Source organism: Serinus canaria, chromosome 1A (genome assembly GCF_022539315.1).
Source record: "Serinus canaria isolate serCan28SL12 chromosome 1A, serCan2020, whole genome shotgun sequence".
In the NCBI taxonomy this organism is placed as follows: domain Eukaryota; kingdom Metazoa; phylum Chordata; class Aves; order Passeriformes; family Fringillidae; genus Serinus; species Serinus canaria.
The window spans coordinates 47,062,857-47,080,758 of NC_066314.1; the positions used below are offsets into that span (position 1 = coordinate 47,062,857).

Consider the following 17,902-nt stretch of genomic DNA (forward strand, 5'->3'; position numbering starts at 1 on the left):
CACTCCTTGTTTAGTACTGCTGGTGTATATTTTTTTAATTGCCTGTATATTTAACAGCAGGTCTGCCCTCCTGTTTCCATTCCTCTCCCCGTCTTTCAGGGGGTTTTTTGAAAGCAAAAACTCCCTTGTAGGTGTAGCTGAGAGCATGGTACTAACTATATGGTATTAAATAATTGCTTGATTTTCAGTTGTATGTCAGTTTCCATCCCATCATAGTGGAAGAATTCACAACATTGTTTAAGTGTATGTATGTTGTATAAATACCTTTCATGTTTCTCTGGGAAAGTTTTTGTTTGGGAAACAAAAGTAAACTATGCCTTTTGTTATATTTTAGCTGTGCTTGTACAAATGATTAGCTATGATTGTACAAATACAGTTTTTAATCATTTGTACAAGCTGTGCTTGTACAAATGATTAAAAACTGTACATAGGAATTAATAGCACTTCTTTCATTAACAAATGTCAAATCATTTGAGAACTTAAGGAATTAGATGGCTGGGTGCAAAGTACTTTTTTTTGATGTATTTTAAGAAATATTTGTCTCAACTAATAGAGGTACTTTGCTATGGGTAACATGAATTTTTGCAATACAGGAAAAATGTTTTCTTCTTGATGTGGTTTCTGAAAATGCTTTCAAGTAAACTCCCATAGTCAATGCACAGATTTTATTAATTATATGGCTGTGGATATGGGAAAATACACAGGTTATTTTAACAACTGTCATTTTGTGCTGTCTCAAGAATTATCTTTCATTTCACAGTAGTGTAAAGAAATGTTATGGTAAAAAAACCCCAAACAATTTCCCAAACAAAACCACATCTCTCTTGTCTCCTCCTCCAAAAGAAAAACAATCCAAACAATCCAAAAGCTCCATGTTACTTCTAGCTTTACTTCCAACATGCTGCAGTTTCCATAAGATCATTTTTAAAAGAAGCTGCATTCAATTTTTTTGTTTTCTTTCAGAAATGTGTTTAAACACATTAATATAAATGCTTGCCGACTTCAGTCAATGCACTGAAAATTTCCCTCTTTGGTCCTACCACCAAGCAGCTTGGAATAATGAAGTGTCCTTAAATATTGTGAAGACCTTTGTTTTTCTTAATTTTAGTACTCCTTGTCGTATGATTATAAGCTCTTTTCTTTCCCCCAGCAGTTTAGGTAGTGTTTATTTGTGAAGTCCTAATGAGAGCCAAGATGTTTCTTGAAGTCAGTCTACTGGTCTGTGTAAAAGCAGGAATAAAAAAGGGTTTCAGTGGATTCTGTTTAGAGACTTCAGTTGAAATGCATACAAATGGTAGTTTCTCCTGAATTTTGTCAATGTAAGAGTTGTTTTGTCTACTTAAAGTTAACTAACATATAAATCCCCACACCACAAAACAAAAAAGAGCAATAAGGGAAGAGGGTAAATGAGAAAAGTGAATAGGATGTGGTTTGGACACAAGGATTTGTGGATGATAAGTCGCTGTTTTCTAAGCATCTAATTTGAGGAAAAAAAAAAAGTATTCATGCTTTGGCTCTTCTCTCCTGCCCTTGTTATGTTTAAATGCACAAATCTTGTCTGAATGGGCAGAAATTTCTCCTTGTCCTTGAATCTTAAGGGAAGGAGCCCTGGTATGAACTGTGGCTCTCTGTAATGGTATTTAAGAGGTGTGTGCAAAGGTGATGTTACTTACACAGGACAATACCTAGAGAAACAACAGGGTGCCATTCTCCTGCGGTTCTTGTTTGATGTTCATGAGAAATTTGGAAAATGGAAGTCCTGTTTTAATTTATGGCTACAGTAATTGAACTTACTGAGATGATATGGGAGTGTTTTGGCGTATTATCAAAAGAGGGCAGGATTAAAGGTTGTTTGAAGTTCTTATCATAACTTCCATTGTCTAGTCATATAAAAATGCTTTATTTTCTTGGGATTTTGACTTGAGAATCTGTATGAATGCCGTGCTAGATAGCAATGAAAAAACTGTAGTCTTGTACTGGTATAGAATTACACATTCGTGTAGGTTCAGTCTAACATTTCCTGCGCCAAAGTAGTCTCAGAGGACTTTCTCCACTCATAAATCTGTGTTTACTTAAACATCAGGTTCTATTTTAAAATTAGTTTGATTAATAACTTTTTACACACTTTTTAACATGCTTTTGTGTGATAATGGAGGTATATTGAACTGGACATTTAAGTTAATGCATTTGATTTCTTACTATTCAGTAAGATTTTCTGCATCCATGTGTCTGTGTTAATGTATTAGTGCTTCTGCATGTTCCTGAAGCTTTCTGACAAGGCAAGATGTTTGTAGCAACAGGACTGTCATGGACTCTGTTTTCTCTGGCTCAGGGAAAGTGTTCTGTGAAATTTTTTTGTGAACTTCTTTTGCTTGTTCAAACCTATTGTCATCCATACATCAAGCTCCAAGACTCAGCGTTACATAAAACACAGTGTTGTACAAATGCAACTTTTGGATTCTGGGTTAGAATATCTGTGTTTTTGCTGATGTTCTTGAAATTGTAAAACTTGAAGTCAGAATTCACATTTTGATGTACAAATTTTGTAGATATACTAAACACAGAATTCTATTTAAAACGTAGTTACTGAGGAAATCATATATGTATATTTGTTATACAAATGGAAAATTTAAGTTTTAATTTTGGAGTCTTACAAGTTACTGTAAATTTCCACAAGCTAATGGCATGGTGTACAGATTAAGCAATGTGGGGTATATAATCAGATAATATAAAATTTTTGTTCTGAATTGGTTGTAGACTTGATTTTTACTTTAATACACGGTGTTGGTGAAAAAAAGCTTCTTTGTAATGGATAGTTTTAGATTATCTGTTATGAATTTGTTCTCCCATGTTCACGAGTTTCTTTTTGCAAAATATGTCTTTTGAACTTCAAATTTATTTTAATTTAGTTTTCTAAATCTGTACTGTACTATCAGAGACAATCAGTGGAGTGGTCTTCTATGTGGCATGTGCCCTTTCTTGTACTGCATGTCATGGTAATACAAGGACAAAAGGAAAAGCCAGATGGTGTATTTCACCATTTTTAAAGTTAGAAATACTGACTGTAGTGCTGATGAGTGCATCAGACAACTACTGCTGGCCTGATTAATCAATCCTGAAATAACTAGCTACAGCTGGCAACAGACATGAACAGTTACATGAGTCTAGACCTTTTCATAATTGGAGTGGTTGGCGGGGGGCATGTTCTTCTACTTTTTGGGGAGGTGACTTACTATGTTTGGCTAATTTTGGATCACAAAGACTATTTTTTGTTAGAAGACTAGGTATAATTCCACAGTAATTTTCTTTAGAATTGCCCCATAGACTCTTGCAAGTATTTTGTTTTTAAATAGACAAATTTTGTTGATGTAGAAGTGAGGTAGATATAGAGGAGCTCCATCCAGAAGTGACCCAGCATTGCCTCTGTGAGAGTGTGTGATTGGTTATTATTTATGATATTATTACAATTAATATTGTAATGATGATGATGATGATGATTATTATTATTATTATTATATTGTTATTATATTACCATAAACAGATAGTAGAGCAGAACCTGTATTTGATTTAATTTTATATTAAGCTTGTGTCTTTGGTTAACAACCCCCTTCACCCCACCATAGGTTCTCAAACCAGTTCTTTAGGAACTGCCCTGTTACAAGATTCCATCAAAATTCCTTAAGTTATTCCAGATACAGCTCTTCCTTGAAAAACTTAGCCAACAAGCTACATTGCACTCATAAATAGTTAGATACTTGATTTCTGCAAGCGCTGAAGTTCTGGAATGTTCTTGGGATTTTTGCTAGCTTTCTTTTAAAGTGAACATCATTTTTTCCTCCCCAAGTAAAATTTCTATTGGGCAATTAATACTGCAGACTATTTCAAAGTAGATGGAGCAGTATAAAGCTATAGATTAATTTCTTAAGTGGGTTGTTTTGGGTTTGTTTTTTTTTTTTTCAGAAGCATTGAAGTGAGCCTGCTGTTGAAAAGCATTCCCAAAAGTTTGTCAGCTCTGTGCATGATCCGGCTCTGTATCCGTGACTGTTAATCTGTGACATGAATTCATGAGTTCTGGACTGCCTTGCAGTTGTGAGAGATTTGAAGCATGTGATACAAACCCTGGATCACAGGCCTAGAAGGGCTGCCTCTTGCTCCTTTTTGATTTATTTTGATTTTCTCTTTATCAGTGGTGCTAGGAAGCTGCAGTGCTGCAGCTGTGCATTAACCACTTCCTGCCTGTCAAAGAAACCACTCCTCTGGTCACATGTACCCACCCCTTCCACCTCTGCAGTTTGTTGCAGTGTGGTAAAGCCAGAGGTGCTTTGCTGTGTAAATGTTTTACCTCCTGCTGAGTTGTCACTGATTGGCTTGAGTGAGCACTGCAGCCATCTTAGTCTTATTTTCAGTACAGCTGAGACAGAGCAGTTTCAGAATGGCTGAGAAAGTGCTTTTCAGTGTAGCAGTTCAGCTTGACGGTGTGCAAATGAACAGAGCTGTTATTATCATCACGTGCTCCAGACCTTAGAGGTGAGCACCAGCTCTACTCTGCTGCAAAGCAATTTAAAACCTTGGTTAGGCGCAGTTAAAACTAATTCTAAGCTATATAAAATACGTTGAAATGCTGTTGGGGTTTTTTTTGGTCAGTTGTAGTGGGTTTTTGGGTTTTGTTGATTTTTTTTTTTTTGATAGTGGTTTTGTTTGGTTTTTGGAGTTCAGTTTTCCGCGGGTTTTTTTGTTTGTTTGTTGGTATTTGGGATTTTTTTGGTTTGTGCTTTTTGTTTTCTCTTTGCTTTCGCACTGAATTAATTCACAGACCTCTACCTTGTCTCAGTTACAGGATAGATTAGATGGGACAGGTTAAATATATCTGTCTTGCTAATAAAATTACTTTGTTTTGCCTTATCTCCTTAGCAGGCCAGAAGAGCACTCTTTCTGTGCTGTCCCCTTCTCTAATGCTTTCCTCATACTTTAATTGAAAAATGAAATAAACTCTTTACAAACGTCATTAAACTTTTGAAACCAAGCAATTAGATTTATCATGTTTTCAATACGTAACTTCTACAATGGTAGATAATTACAATGCCTGTATGAATATATTAGAAAAACAGTCATTATATAAATGTTAACTGTTCTGCAGGTAGCACTTGTTTGCTACCCAAGTATAAGACTTACAGATTTTATGGAATTACTACAAATGAGAAGATGGAATTTTGAGGTTTATTGTTATTTCTTTTGTATAATTTAACTGAAATCTGAGTTTCAAAGTGTTAGTGGGTTCACATGGCCTCATGTATTCTCCTGTGAGGTACTAGTTGGTAACCTAGCTGTCATCCTTAAATCTCTTCAGAAGGTACTGTTTGTGTCTAGAGAGATGAAGAAAAGTAATGCTCAGCTTTTTTTCACTGGGGAGTTGGACAACAGAAGTGAAGAAAGAAGGCATTTTTGTTCATGACTCTCTGTATTGTTTTGTGTCTTATACCTGGTTCAGGTCTTCATGGGTTCTCTAAGCTGCACATAACTTAAACCAAGAGTAAGTAAACAGGAAGCTTCTTGAAGTTCTCCAGAAATATCAGGAGCAGCAGATGAGCTGGGTAACTCACCTGTGGGTAGGTCCGTATTATTAGTATTTAGTATTTTAGTATATATAATACTATTTTCCTGGCTGAAGCTGAACTTAGCTAGGGCTGTGAAAGCTAGTCTAAATGCTGACACATTTAGTCCTTCGTCAGAATTTCTGCATATTAATTTGGTGCTTTCACCAAGCATTATGCTTTTGATCCATAATGCACCATGGTGCTTTCACCATTAATTATGCTTTTGATCCATAACAAATCACTTAGTGATTAAATTAGTAGTAAACATCTCTTCTGATATATTATCTTACACAGTTAATGGCAACACAGTATTTATGAAGACACTGAGTATTCTGTGCAAACATTGCATGTCAGATTCTCAGGAGACATTGTTTCTTCATGTTTATTTTGTTCATTTGATAAAAAGAAATAAAGTCAATAAAATCCAGAATTTTTAAGGCGAGATGGTTTGGTGACTTCAGTTAACAGTAATTTTCTAAGCAATTAGTCAAATAATTTTGCTGCTTTAGGACAAGAGATAAGAGTATGTGCAAGTATGTGGTTAGATGAGGTGATGAAAAGCAGCTAGTTTTATTTTTTTTATTGCTAGGGGAACTTCGTTCAGTGACTTTGATTTACAGCATTTTTTAGTTTGTAGTGGCTTCTTTTGATTGGGTAAGATCCTGGGAACATTTGGGTCCTTTAAAATGTCTGAAAATTCAAACCACAAATTCCAATTAAACACATTTATCATGATAAAATTTGCCAAAGATTTACGTCATCTAATGAATTTAGATTAATAACAATTTAACAAAATAATAAATTAACAATAATTTTTCTGGTTTTCTGCAAGATACTGAGTTATCCTTACCCCAGTCTTACAAACGATTACTGACGTTTGTGTCTGTGTGTTTTTTAGTCAGTTATTGTTCATTAGTTCCAGATGTTTATAACTTGTATTGTTCAAAGGAAGCAGAAACATTTCATTCTTTGAGATCACCAAACTCCTACTTATAATCTCTGAAGGGGGTGAAATTTTATGTCTAAAACATGCTTTACCATACACATCCTGAGGTGGTTTATTGGTTTTTTTGGGAGTTGGGTTTTTGATTGGTTGGGTTTTTTAAAAAAAAATAGCAGGCATATAAATATTGCCAGGTGCTCTTTGTTTTGTTGATTTAAGATTTCTCTGTTAAACTCTTGCTTTAATGGAAGTGTGAAAAGTAGAGTATTTTGGACAATCACTATAAGGAGTGGTTTTTTAATATGTATTACATTTGAATAAAATACTGTATTTTCAGACCAGGTCTTTTATATAGTCCTTCTAGTGACTTTTTGTTGGCCATGGGTTTTTTCTGTGAGCTGAGTAAGCTTACTCCCATTTTGCAGAAAATGAGTGGAGCAATTGCTAGAGCTCAGAGAAAAGCTCTTGACTCTGTGTGTCCTGTTCCCTTTGGTTTTGGTTTCCTTTGCTTTTTAACAGGCCATTTTGAACATGGATACATTTTTGGAAGTGCTGTACAAAATGTGACTGGCCCAGCAGGGAGCTGTAGTGTTTTGTTCCATGGGTAGTGTGGTTTGGTTTGGGGTTTTGTTGGTTGGTTTTCTTTTTTCTTTCCTTAAGTAGATGGTGGAATGCTAAAAGTATGGCAGGTTTTGCATATGGAGTACATTCCCGTTTTCAGAAATCCAAGTACATTGTAGTGCTTTTTTAATGATTGTACTAGTAGCTGAAAGCATAATCTCTTCCCTCTTCACTCCCATGGTGCTAATAGTTTGGGTCTTACTAATCAAAAAGAAAATTAAAACCACCAATTTATGTGTGAAGGAACAGGGTACTTGAGCGGATCCTAAAACACCCCCTTCCCCCCACTGCCTTTTTTAAATACCTAAATTAGATGTTCATGCTTTGAATTAGAAATAGATGCATGCAATGAAGTAATGACTTCAGCTGCATTGATTGCTATACAGTTTTAATGCAAGATGCGTTGTCAGACTGCGGTCAGTATTGTTGTGTCTGTGTATTCTAAAAGAAATAGCTTTGTACTGCTGGCAGGTAAACTAAGGATAGACTATCAGGAGTTAGCTAAATTTCTAACAGGGTAGTAGTCTCAAATCTACTTGATTTTTCCAAGGGAAATACAATTTCCAAAAGAAAACCAGTAGTTAGCTCTGAAAAAATTTATAAACTCCCTTTTTTTTTCCCCTTGCAAATCCTGTACTTTAAAAGAAGAATTTTCCTGTAATGACTTTATTTTTTCATTTATGCACCAACTTATTTGGATAGTTTTTCACTACTAAATCATAGTTGCTTGGAACCATTGTAACATGGCTTGATTATTTTTTATGTTCCTCTTAATATTCTGAATTGTTTGGATTTGTACAGCTGCATCTTCTATTTTGATAGAAATTTGGGAGCAAACAATTTCAGGCAGGATTTGCAATGGACTGGAACAGACTGCTGAATGAATTCAATGCTGTTTAATACATGGAAATCAGTTTAAAACAGCTGACTTGTTTGGTTCTTTAGGTGGAAGTAAATGGTTACCAAGTTCTTAGAACTGTCTGGAATCTTAAATACTTAATCATGTTATGACTCTTATTGAGTAGTTGAATTAGACCTTTATTTTTTAGCTGTAAAATTTAGTCGATTTTTTAAGCATGTACTGTCTTTGAAGGAATTATGAGTAAGCCTATTATTTACTGTCTTCCATCATCTTGATTTTCGATTGAGATCAGTCAGCTGTTTAGTAAATAACAAAATTCTGCATGTCAATTTAAGTGAGCAAAATGTGGGAGTTCTGAAGTTGATGAGAATACTCATACTGAGGATTTTCCATTTCTAGAAGAAAGGGACTGCAACATATTAGACTGTTACAGCCTGGAATTTACCCAGGTTAGACACTTTGTCACCCATTTTCTACAACAGAAAAGCAGATAGAATTATTTTCAGTCCTCCCTCCCCCATTTCCTGCCCTTCCTGTTCTTTCTGCTGATACAGGCTTCTGCTGTAAAATATCTTCAGATAAAACACAGCAACTAAGATAATGATTTGATAGATGGTTTTCTGCTTCAGGAATGTACATCATTTTCTGTGTCTTTCAAACACTAATGTGAGAATTTTTGGAATTACTAAACTTTTAGCTGACTCTTAAGTGAATAGTAATTTGATCTCTTTTGGTTTGGGGAAGAAAAGTCAGGGAAAGGAATAAGACAATTTTGGACTAGTGTCAGAATTTCAATTTCATTTACTCTGTGGTGGGTGTTTGTTTAAGGTTTGTTGTTTTGGTTTGGTTTGGTATTTTTAGGTCAAGGTACTAGTGACAGATTTCATAATGGTTGGATTTATGGTTTGTTGTTTTTTTTTTTTTTTTCCCTTTTATTTTAAACAAACTTTGTCAATTAAATGCTTCAATATTTAAAATTTTCTGGATTGGGGAAATCATTTTGTGTGACTTTTTCTCTACCTATTTTGAGAGAACTGAGCTGGTATTTTAAGATGTTGTCTTTGATTAGTACCTATTGAACCCATTCAGTTAAGTTATTTTGAAGATCTTACTACTTTTGAGTGCAACATCTGCTCTTTAAGGTCACTTCTCGTGGGGGAGTAGGAAGGGGTTTGCATGTTGGAGGGAGAGAACTTGCTCTGAGACTGTAAAAGCCTTTAGGCGTTTCCACCGACACGGGCAAAACGTGCACAAGGCATGCAGACATTTTGGCTTTTTCTGTAGCGGCAGTCACCGGAGAATTATGACTTAGTACATGATGATTTTATGGTTTGTTGTTTCAGAGTCTCCTATTAAAAACAAACAAAACAAACTACAAAACAAACCATGCTCCCCTCCCCCCTCGCCCGAGGATGGGGAAGGGGGGAAAAAATCCCGCCCAAATCCAGTACTTGGGAGGCTGCTGAAGGGTCCCTGTACTTAATTTGGGGTCGGGTGCGAGCCCTGTGCGCGGCAGACAGAGGCTGCCGCTGGTCGGGGCTCAGCCCCTCTGCCCTGCGCGACCGAGTTCGTGCGTTTCTAACTCCCCGATCAATGGCTCCTCCTCTCTGTGAAAACGTTTTGTGTTAGAAACTGAGCTTTGTCATAGCCAGTGGTGTGAGAGGGAGGAAGGCGCAGCCGGTGGGGGGGGTGCGGGTGACTGCCCGAACGTTCTGGAAGCGGGGTGGTGCTTCCCGCAGACTGCAGATGCAGCGCTCGCCCGCGGGGGCTGCCGGCAAGTTCAGGCGTGGACTTCCCATAGCGGACTGGAGCCTGGAACAGAAAATGCTCCAAGGCTCTTAGAGTATGTGTTTTAATGTGTTAAGAACCATACTATTATTCAGGTATTCTAGCATAACGCAGTAGAGCTGGGGGAAGGGCAGGAACATGGCTATATGTGGGAAATCTAAGGGGTTTAATTGTTTGGGTTTTTCTCTAAGCAGCACTGGTGCCTTTTCTTTTTAAACTCAGAAGCTGTTAATCCGATGATTCATTCTGCAAATGACAGCAGAATCACTGAAAGATGTATTCTGCATGCGCTTAGACGCTCTAGCATACATATATCAGTCTGAAAGTAAGGCAAATCAAAAGATATAGGTAACATAAAAGGGATGTTAGTGATTGTCACTTTAATGTGACAGGCATTCTGGAAAAATAATTAGCTTTCCCTTACAAATCACTCTGGTGTTTTGGATGCAAAAGGTGAGGATAAATTATAACAAGAAGTTAGGGGTACTTTACATTGCTAAATATTTTCAGATACAAAAATAATACCTTTTTGACATTACAGATGAGCATATTGTGTTATGCTCAAAAAACCTAGAACCAGCCATAATGAATAAATTATGCTTGCAGCAGAAAATGGGACATATGATTTGACTGTATGAAGCCTTGACACTGTTGGCATTCTAAAGAGGAACAATGCAGGGAACTAGAAGAGGCCAGGGGTGTAAAGCAGGCTCTTTTGGTCCTTAGATGCTCTGCCATGTTCAGATTAATAAGCATCCCTGTCTCCATTACTTCGCTTTTTCACTAAATGGTGCCAGGCTGCAACTACAGCTACATATTGCTAAATGTGTAGCTAGCCAAACTTGATTTTATTTAAGGTTTCACAAATTTGTGTTTATAGCTAGTATAATAATGTACCTATTTGTACTGTTCTTTCATACCCTAAGAGGTCTTGCAAGGCAGCAGGTGAGGAGGGGTGAGGTATTGGCGAATTAATCCTTTACACACACACACACACACACACACACACACACACACACACACACACACACACACACACACACACTCACTCTTAAAGCCTGGCTTCTTTTTTCTTTCCCCAAAAAGAAGTACAGTGACTTCTAGAACACGCATTTGTCAGATGTAACATATTCATTTACGTAATTGGACTTTGACTGGAAGAAAAAAGATAAGAATTTTAAAATAAGGTATTAAAAGCCAAAGTGAGGCTGAAACCCAAGCTTCTGCTGCCACTTGTCACTCTACCTTAGAGGTACTTGAAAAAATAATGATGGTTGAGAGATTTTTTTTTTCTTTCACTCCTACACCCAATTAAGAAAAGTTAAATGTGAAGTAGAGACAACAAATTAAATGGCCAGACATGTTACTTTCAGTATTAGGTTAAAAATAAATTTGTCTTACTTGGAACTAGTATTTATTTCTTACTGGAGATCTGCAAAATAGTAGGTTAAGAATACGTGGTTGCTGAGCGAAGTGTAATTTTTCTGGTGTTATTTCTATTACTGCACAATGACTGCGAACAGTGTGTAGCATCCTCCTTGAAACAGGCTGCAAGGTGAAATTTATTTTGCAGTCACTATTGTCAATTTTAATTTATATGAACGAGAGCAGCACTTGACTTCTGACACGGATCTGGATTATTAGTAAGCAAATACCTAGAAAGGTATATTCTAGAACCTGTGGGAGGGACAAGGCTTTGCTCAGCAATATCCTGCTGCAATTTAGTCTTGAAATCAGGCCCCTTTATGTAAATGTTACTGGCGCCAGCTAGCTGTAACTGCAGTCTGGCTCCCTGTCAGCAGCAGCGAACATGTGTCATGGACTTCTCCTTCACACGGGCTCAGGAGCACTCTGGCTTCCGGACAGAAAAAGCAGCGCTGATGAATGTGGAAAGATGTACAAGGAATCTAGGTGTAATTAGATTGCTAGTAAGTGAAAATCCTGAGGGAATGTCAGCTTTCTTGGGTTTTTTTCAGTGTGCTGTCTTGCGCTGTGCTGTAATAAATCTTTGCCTGTTGGTACTACTGTGTGGTGTGTGGGAGGTACTTCACTGCACATAGCTGCTGCAGCACTAATAGTTGGCAGCACAGAAGGCAGTACAAAGAGTACAACTGGAGGCACTTGCAGTTGCAACAGTTTCCTTAGAGGCTGTGGCATGCTCGGTGAGCTGCAGGGGCACTCTGACGCAGTCAGCTACTATGTGGAGAAGTAGGAATTCCAGCAGGCTTTAACAAGCAGATGTAGGCTACTAGCTGAGAGGTGTAACAGCATAGCTCAGGCTAGATGGAAGCCAGTACTCATGCTGCTGTGTAAACAAAACAAGATCTTAGTATCAAGATGGCCGACCTGGAAGTCTACTTGTAGCTCATAATACTTATGCAAATGAGCTGCATGTCAGTGGCTTACTCAGAGGAGGAAGCTCATTTTGCACGTGCCATCTTCTCACCAGGTAAGAGAATCAACTCATTTTCTACATTCACATTTTAGAGGACTTGGAAGTTAATTTTTCATTTAGGTCCCATCCCCTCACTTTGGCACAATGCCAGGAATTAAATTTCAATGTAAGTGGCATTTTCTGGGAAACTCAAAAGTCATTTGTTCTGGTTGTAATTATATTTAGGCTGCTGTTTTTAGGGGGAATGTTACCTAGAAATTATTGTAGACTATTCACTTTAGTAAAACTAAGTAGTTAAAAAATATCAAAATTTCAGTATGTAGTTTTTGTTGGTAATGCTACTGCTTTTGTTTGATTCAGATCTCCACTGTTTTGCTAGTGTGTTATTTTTGTCTCTATACTGACACTGGTTGATGCACATGGAGGCTTAGCAATAGTGAGAGCTTACCCTGGAGGGGGTGTAGGGTTGACAAAGTTGAATCCACCAATTGTGTTTCGGCTTCATGGTGTTATGAAAGATCTTTGTTATCCTGGTTGTAGTGTGAATTTTCTTCTTCTTGAGATTACAAAGCTGTTAAAGCAATTAGATACTGAACTGTTGTCCATGAATCTTTTAGTAGATATACCTTCTTAAATGCCTGTATGTACATTTTAAAAAGCTGGTTTTGTAAGAAGGGAACTAGATCAGAATAGGGTGTTTTTGTGATCCCTCCCCCTGAGAAGACAATAACCTTGAAGTATTGCTAATTACGAATTGAAGTATTGCTAATTACATAATATGCTCTATTGTGGTTATGCATGTAGTGCATGAAATGGCTGCATGGGGCAGATGTGCTGGTTCTGCACAAATACATTTGTGTTCTTTCTATTTTACAACTCAAAGTGATGACAGCATGGAAGACTGGAAAGGAAAGATGGTAGAAGAAAATTAGTTGAAAGGATGGTCACTGACCTAGAGAAAAGAGATAATTGGAGATGCATTAGCAAGCCAACAAAACATGGCTACTTAAAGGCAGACATCAGTTCAAGATACACATATGGAACTGGAAGTAGACAGGCCAGATCTGGTTGAAGGAAAAAGAAGATTAGTTGAAGAGAATGACACTAAAGAGGTGGAAGGACTAAGTAAACAGAGAAATTATTACAGCCTAAAATGGCAGTGATAGATACTGAAAGCATTGGAGGCATTCTGAAATGGCCTGGGAATTAAGGCTGAGAGAGTAAATGTGCTAGGAAGGAGAACCGTAACTGGTTGATATTGTGGACGAGAGAATTTAGTGGTAATAGAGAAAGGTAAATTTTTGCATTCATATGGCAGAGAAAAATGCTGCATGCCTACAATATGGGCCAAATGAGTTGCAGTTAGTAGATAGCTCATACACTTTGAAACCTTCCTTAACTTTTTAGTGGTAACTTAAGATTTTAGATGGACAGAATTTTGCTTGTCTGCTTATATGCGTGTCCAGACTACAAAAAGTAGAAAAATAGTTATGTGTGTGTGAGAGTACAAACACAGGTGTATGGTAGATTTCCCCACATAAATTACACTAGGAACATTTAACGCCTATAAAGTTTTCCATAAATGTCAAACTCTGTTAGAACCAGTCTTGCTTTCATTGGTATATGAAGGAAGTTTAGGGCCCCTCCCTCTTTTCTGTGAAGTGTGAGTGTTAGTATGGTAGAGGAGAAATGGCACTGAGTGGGGCATGAAAAATGTAGAAAACTGATTAAAATAAAACGTTCCTGAGAGGAAAACCTTGACTGGTAAAGGAAACAATAACAAATGTGATCTTTGTTAAGAATTGAGGATTCTACCAGTAATGTAGGTGATAATAACAAAATCATAGTGAAAGAAAAAAGATATATCACAGATATATCTATAAGATACATCTAAGAGATACATATATCTATAAGATATATCTAAGATATATTTATATCTAAGATGTATTTAATATATAAATATTTTGGCATTATTTTACATGAAAGTGAGATTATATTATGAGGTCATGTAGACAACGTAAGTTTTTGAAGCGTTGAAGTTACAAGGAAGATACTAAAGATTCCATGATAGATATTTCTTAGCAAAAGTTATAAGGAGGTCTTCGTAATCTGCATCCAGGAGTTTTAAAAGAATTGGCTGATAATTCTGAGATCCCTCCCAGTAACTCAGTATAAAGTTGGAATTGTGAAAGACCCTGAAGACTTTTTGAAAAGGTCTGGAGAAAAATCATGGAGGATTAACAGTGTGTTAGTAAATGTGAAAGAATATTATTTCTGTCAATGTGGAGGTGATTTAATTGCTGAAATACTATTATAAAAAAAAATCCTAATTAATTTGTTTTAGAACAAAATTCTTCGGTGCAAATACCGAGTCTCTGTAATGCACTTACTTCTTGATACTCCTTAAATAACAACTTCTCCTCCCCAAATCCTGCATCAATAAAACATTAAATTGATTTTTAAAGCTTTTGAAGGGGAGAGGGTAGCAATCATGCTCCAAGTAGTTTATGGTTAGTATTGTAAAATAGTTACTTCTTGTTAACTTACAGAGGATGGAAAGATTGACTCTTACGGAGTCATCAGGATAATTTGCTTAGTGAGACCCAAACACCATTTATTAGATTTATTAAATTGTGTGTGTTACCCTTGCACACCAAAATCCAATTTATACATCTATAGACAATCCATTGCTTGACAGGACACTCTGTCCTGGAAATAAGTGGGGATCACACAGACAAAATAGATAGGTAAAGCCCAAAATAGACAGGTAATGCAGAGGGACTGAGATTCTACAGCATACAGAGAAAGAGTAAGGAAGTCATATTCTTTATGAAGTTTTGTTTCTGAATTACACTAAATACTGATGATGTCAATTGTGCCTCAATACAGGTTGCAGTCCTGTTGTATTGGTATTTTAGAATGCTGAAAAATTAGGAGGGGTCCTGGCAAAAAGCACAAGAATGATTATGACCTGGTCATATTCACCTTGGAGCTATATAGATAAAATAGTTTTATGGTTGCAAATGCAAGCCTGGGAGAGGTGTTCATTCATACAAATTCAACAGGAGAGTCTGTAGTTAGTCTGGAAAATTATCAGGAAATAGTTCAGCAACGCTATGTGCCAGCACATGAAGAAAGGATGTATAATGATTCTTCACTTATTCAAAGAAAAATCTAGCCTTTGATTTTTTTGGGTGAGGTGAAACTGCAGCCTGTCTTTTCCAGGAAGCAAGCAACCATGTTGGCTTGCTGGGTCACTAGGCAAGAGACAGACTGTGGACAAGTGTTCCTTTTGATGTTAAAGGTTTCTGGGCAGAACCTTTCTGGAGGTTGACTTACAGCAAACCTTAAATGGTCAAAATTAAAGATGCTTTCCTTTGTGTCTTTTATACATTTTATTAATTGAGGCATTTTTAAGTATAATTCTTACTGTCTGCTTTTGGCATCTAACTCTGAGTCGTATTTGGGAAACTTCCAGGCAAGAAAAATGAAGTTTCTTTTAAATGGTCACCATGAGTGATTGTGTAGATGCATTTTTCTCCATATGATTTTTTATGAAATTTGGGAAGGCAAGCAGTCTAAAATAGCTGTATAAATTTTTTATGTACTTCTCTGTCTCTGAAATGGTATTACTGGATTGTTGCTTCATCAGCTGCTTTTCTGCCTCAGAAACAGTAAAATAAAGAAATTTTTTTTTAGTATAACTGCTTTGAGCTCTTCACTGAAGAAGTCTTTTGCAGACCAAGTACTACCAACTCATGAATGCATTGGACAGTATCACTGCAGCCTGGCCACTGTTTTTTGGGACCAGGCTCAAAATATTTTACATACCGTTCTGGTAAAATCATTGCCAAATAATGTATCAGAAGAGGTAAACTTGCAGCTCTTTTTTTTGGTATTATATTATACTGTGAATCCTAGTTTGATGTTCTGCGCAGACTATCAATGCTTCATGAATTTGTAATACTGTTTTCTTTATTTTTGAAAATTTGCATTAGCAAGCAAAACAATGACCTCATTACTGGAAAAAGTGTGTTCTGCTTTTGATCACTTCCATCCTTTCCACTTAGGAATGCAACACTGGAGTTGGCGGTGGCTCTAGGCCTGGTTTTTCTGGTGTCCTAGACAGGTTATGTATCTAGGTGCATTTCAGTAGCTCACTGAGTTAATGTCTGATGTCACCAGTCAGCATGAACAAAATGTTGCTGGCTGACTTCAGTCCACACATCTGCTGCCAGCAACCATGCAGAGGTGATGGTATTGAGTAACTGCAAACTGGGGTTTATGAAAAGAATTCATCAGGAAAAAGAAATAAAACCTGTCATCCTAGATGTGAAGTTTAAGCCCGCAAAGCCTTCCTGAATTACTTGTGTGTCTTGCATAATAGCAGGTCTACATTGAGGTCATTAATAAACAGGCATAAGAAATACTTTGGGAAGTGTAAGTTGATCTCATTTGAGGCCTGTAGCTTCTTAATCTAAAAGACAAAGGTCTTTTATTGACTAGATGGATCATATCTTCAATCTTCCTTTTTATTTTGCTTTTGTGTCCTCTAAGAAGCAAAGCATGAGAACTTGCTGACCGCTGTGGACAAAGAACACTTAGTGTTCTTTTTCCTGCTTTCTTCTTCAGCAATCTTAGACTGTGAAACCAAGGACACACAAAGATTAATTCTTCCATTGTTATGGAAAAGAAATGCCTTCAGACTACAGATTTTAATTTCAGTCTCTTATGTTTAGAAGTCCATATTCCTCTGTAATATTAACAAGCTGAAATTCACAGAAAATACTTACACTCCTTTTACTAGGATTTTGCTTCAGATATGGCTGACATTTGGTCGTCTCACAGCACAAAAAATAAATAGTACTTAGCAGCTAAAGTGATACAGCACTTGCTAGTTGACTCCCTTTTATTAAGATTCATACTGCAAGATGAGAAAATCCAATAGCTGAGTTGCTTTTAGTTAATTGGTTTTTTTACTCTACGTCTTTGAGGCTTCTGTGTAACATTCGGTTTGTCATCTCCTATTTCAAATGGGTAATTAAGCACTTGCTTTTTCCCCTGATCATTTTAAGGTAATGATTTGAAGACCTGTTGCCTGAAGTGCATGCATGATTCCACTTACTTAGTATTTCATAAAAACATAGCTATTTGCAGTTCTTATCACAAGAGTGATACACCTAATTATTTGCATTTCATCCTCTCCCCTTTCTTCCTCAATCATTGCTTAATCTAAAGGGAGATGTCACAGTATTTAGTTAATGTAACAGAACCCTTTTAAGAAGACACTGAAGAGTACTTCTTAATGCTTAAGTGCTAGGTAATAAAGACAGGAGAGAATGGGACCCTGTGTATGGATATTGACTGAACTATTTAAGATGGTACTGCGTAGCAGTGGTGGTGTTTATTCTGCTAGAGTTCTGAAAAGCTTGTTGCCTCTTTTGAATATTATTACTGAATGCAAAGTGTGCAGAGTAGCTGTCCAGGGCATAGGATGCTGTGTTGTTGCATAAGAAACCCCTCTGGATTAGATGACAGTCAGTGTGGGCAGTCTCTCAAGGAGCAGTAACCTCATAGCAATATTATCTACAGAAATGTTGACTGCATGGATTTTTCCCGTCTGTTTTCATTTCCTGCCACTGTGAAATCTGCTGCTTGATGTATGTGTATTGGTAGAGTCACTCAAAGTCATTTATATT

At 36.8% G+C, this 17,902-nt stretch overlaps 1 protein-coding gene across 23 annotated transcripts in view; it reads left to right on the plus strand.

Moving 5' to 3' along the window:
- ATF7IP (activating transcription factor 7 interacting protein) overlaps positions 1–17,902 on the plus strand; it is a 79,361-nt gene that overhangs the window by 5,844 nt on the left and 55,615 nt on the right. The window contains exon 3 of one of the 23 annotated variants that reach the window (XM_050970131.1): positions 5,489–5,610. The exons of 19 other annotated variants lie outside the window; for them this stretch is intronic. The gene's annotated coding sequence lies outside the window, so the exon portion shown is untranslated. 3 more of the 23 variants (XM_050970132.1, XM_050970142.1, XM_050970140.1) reach the window with 3 other exon arrangements.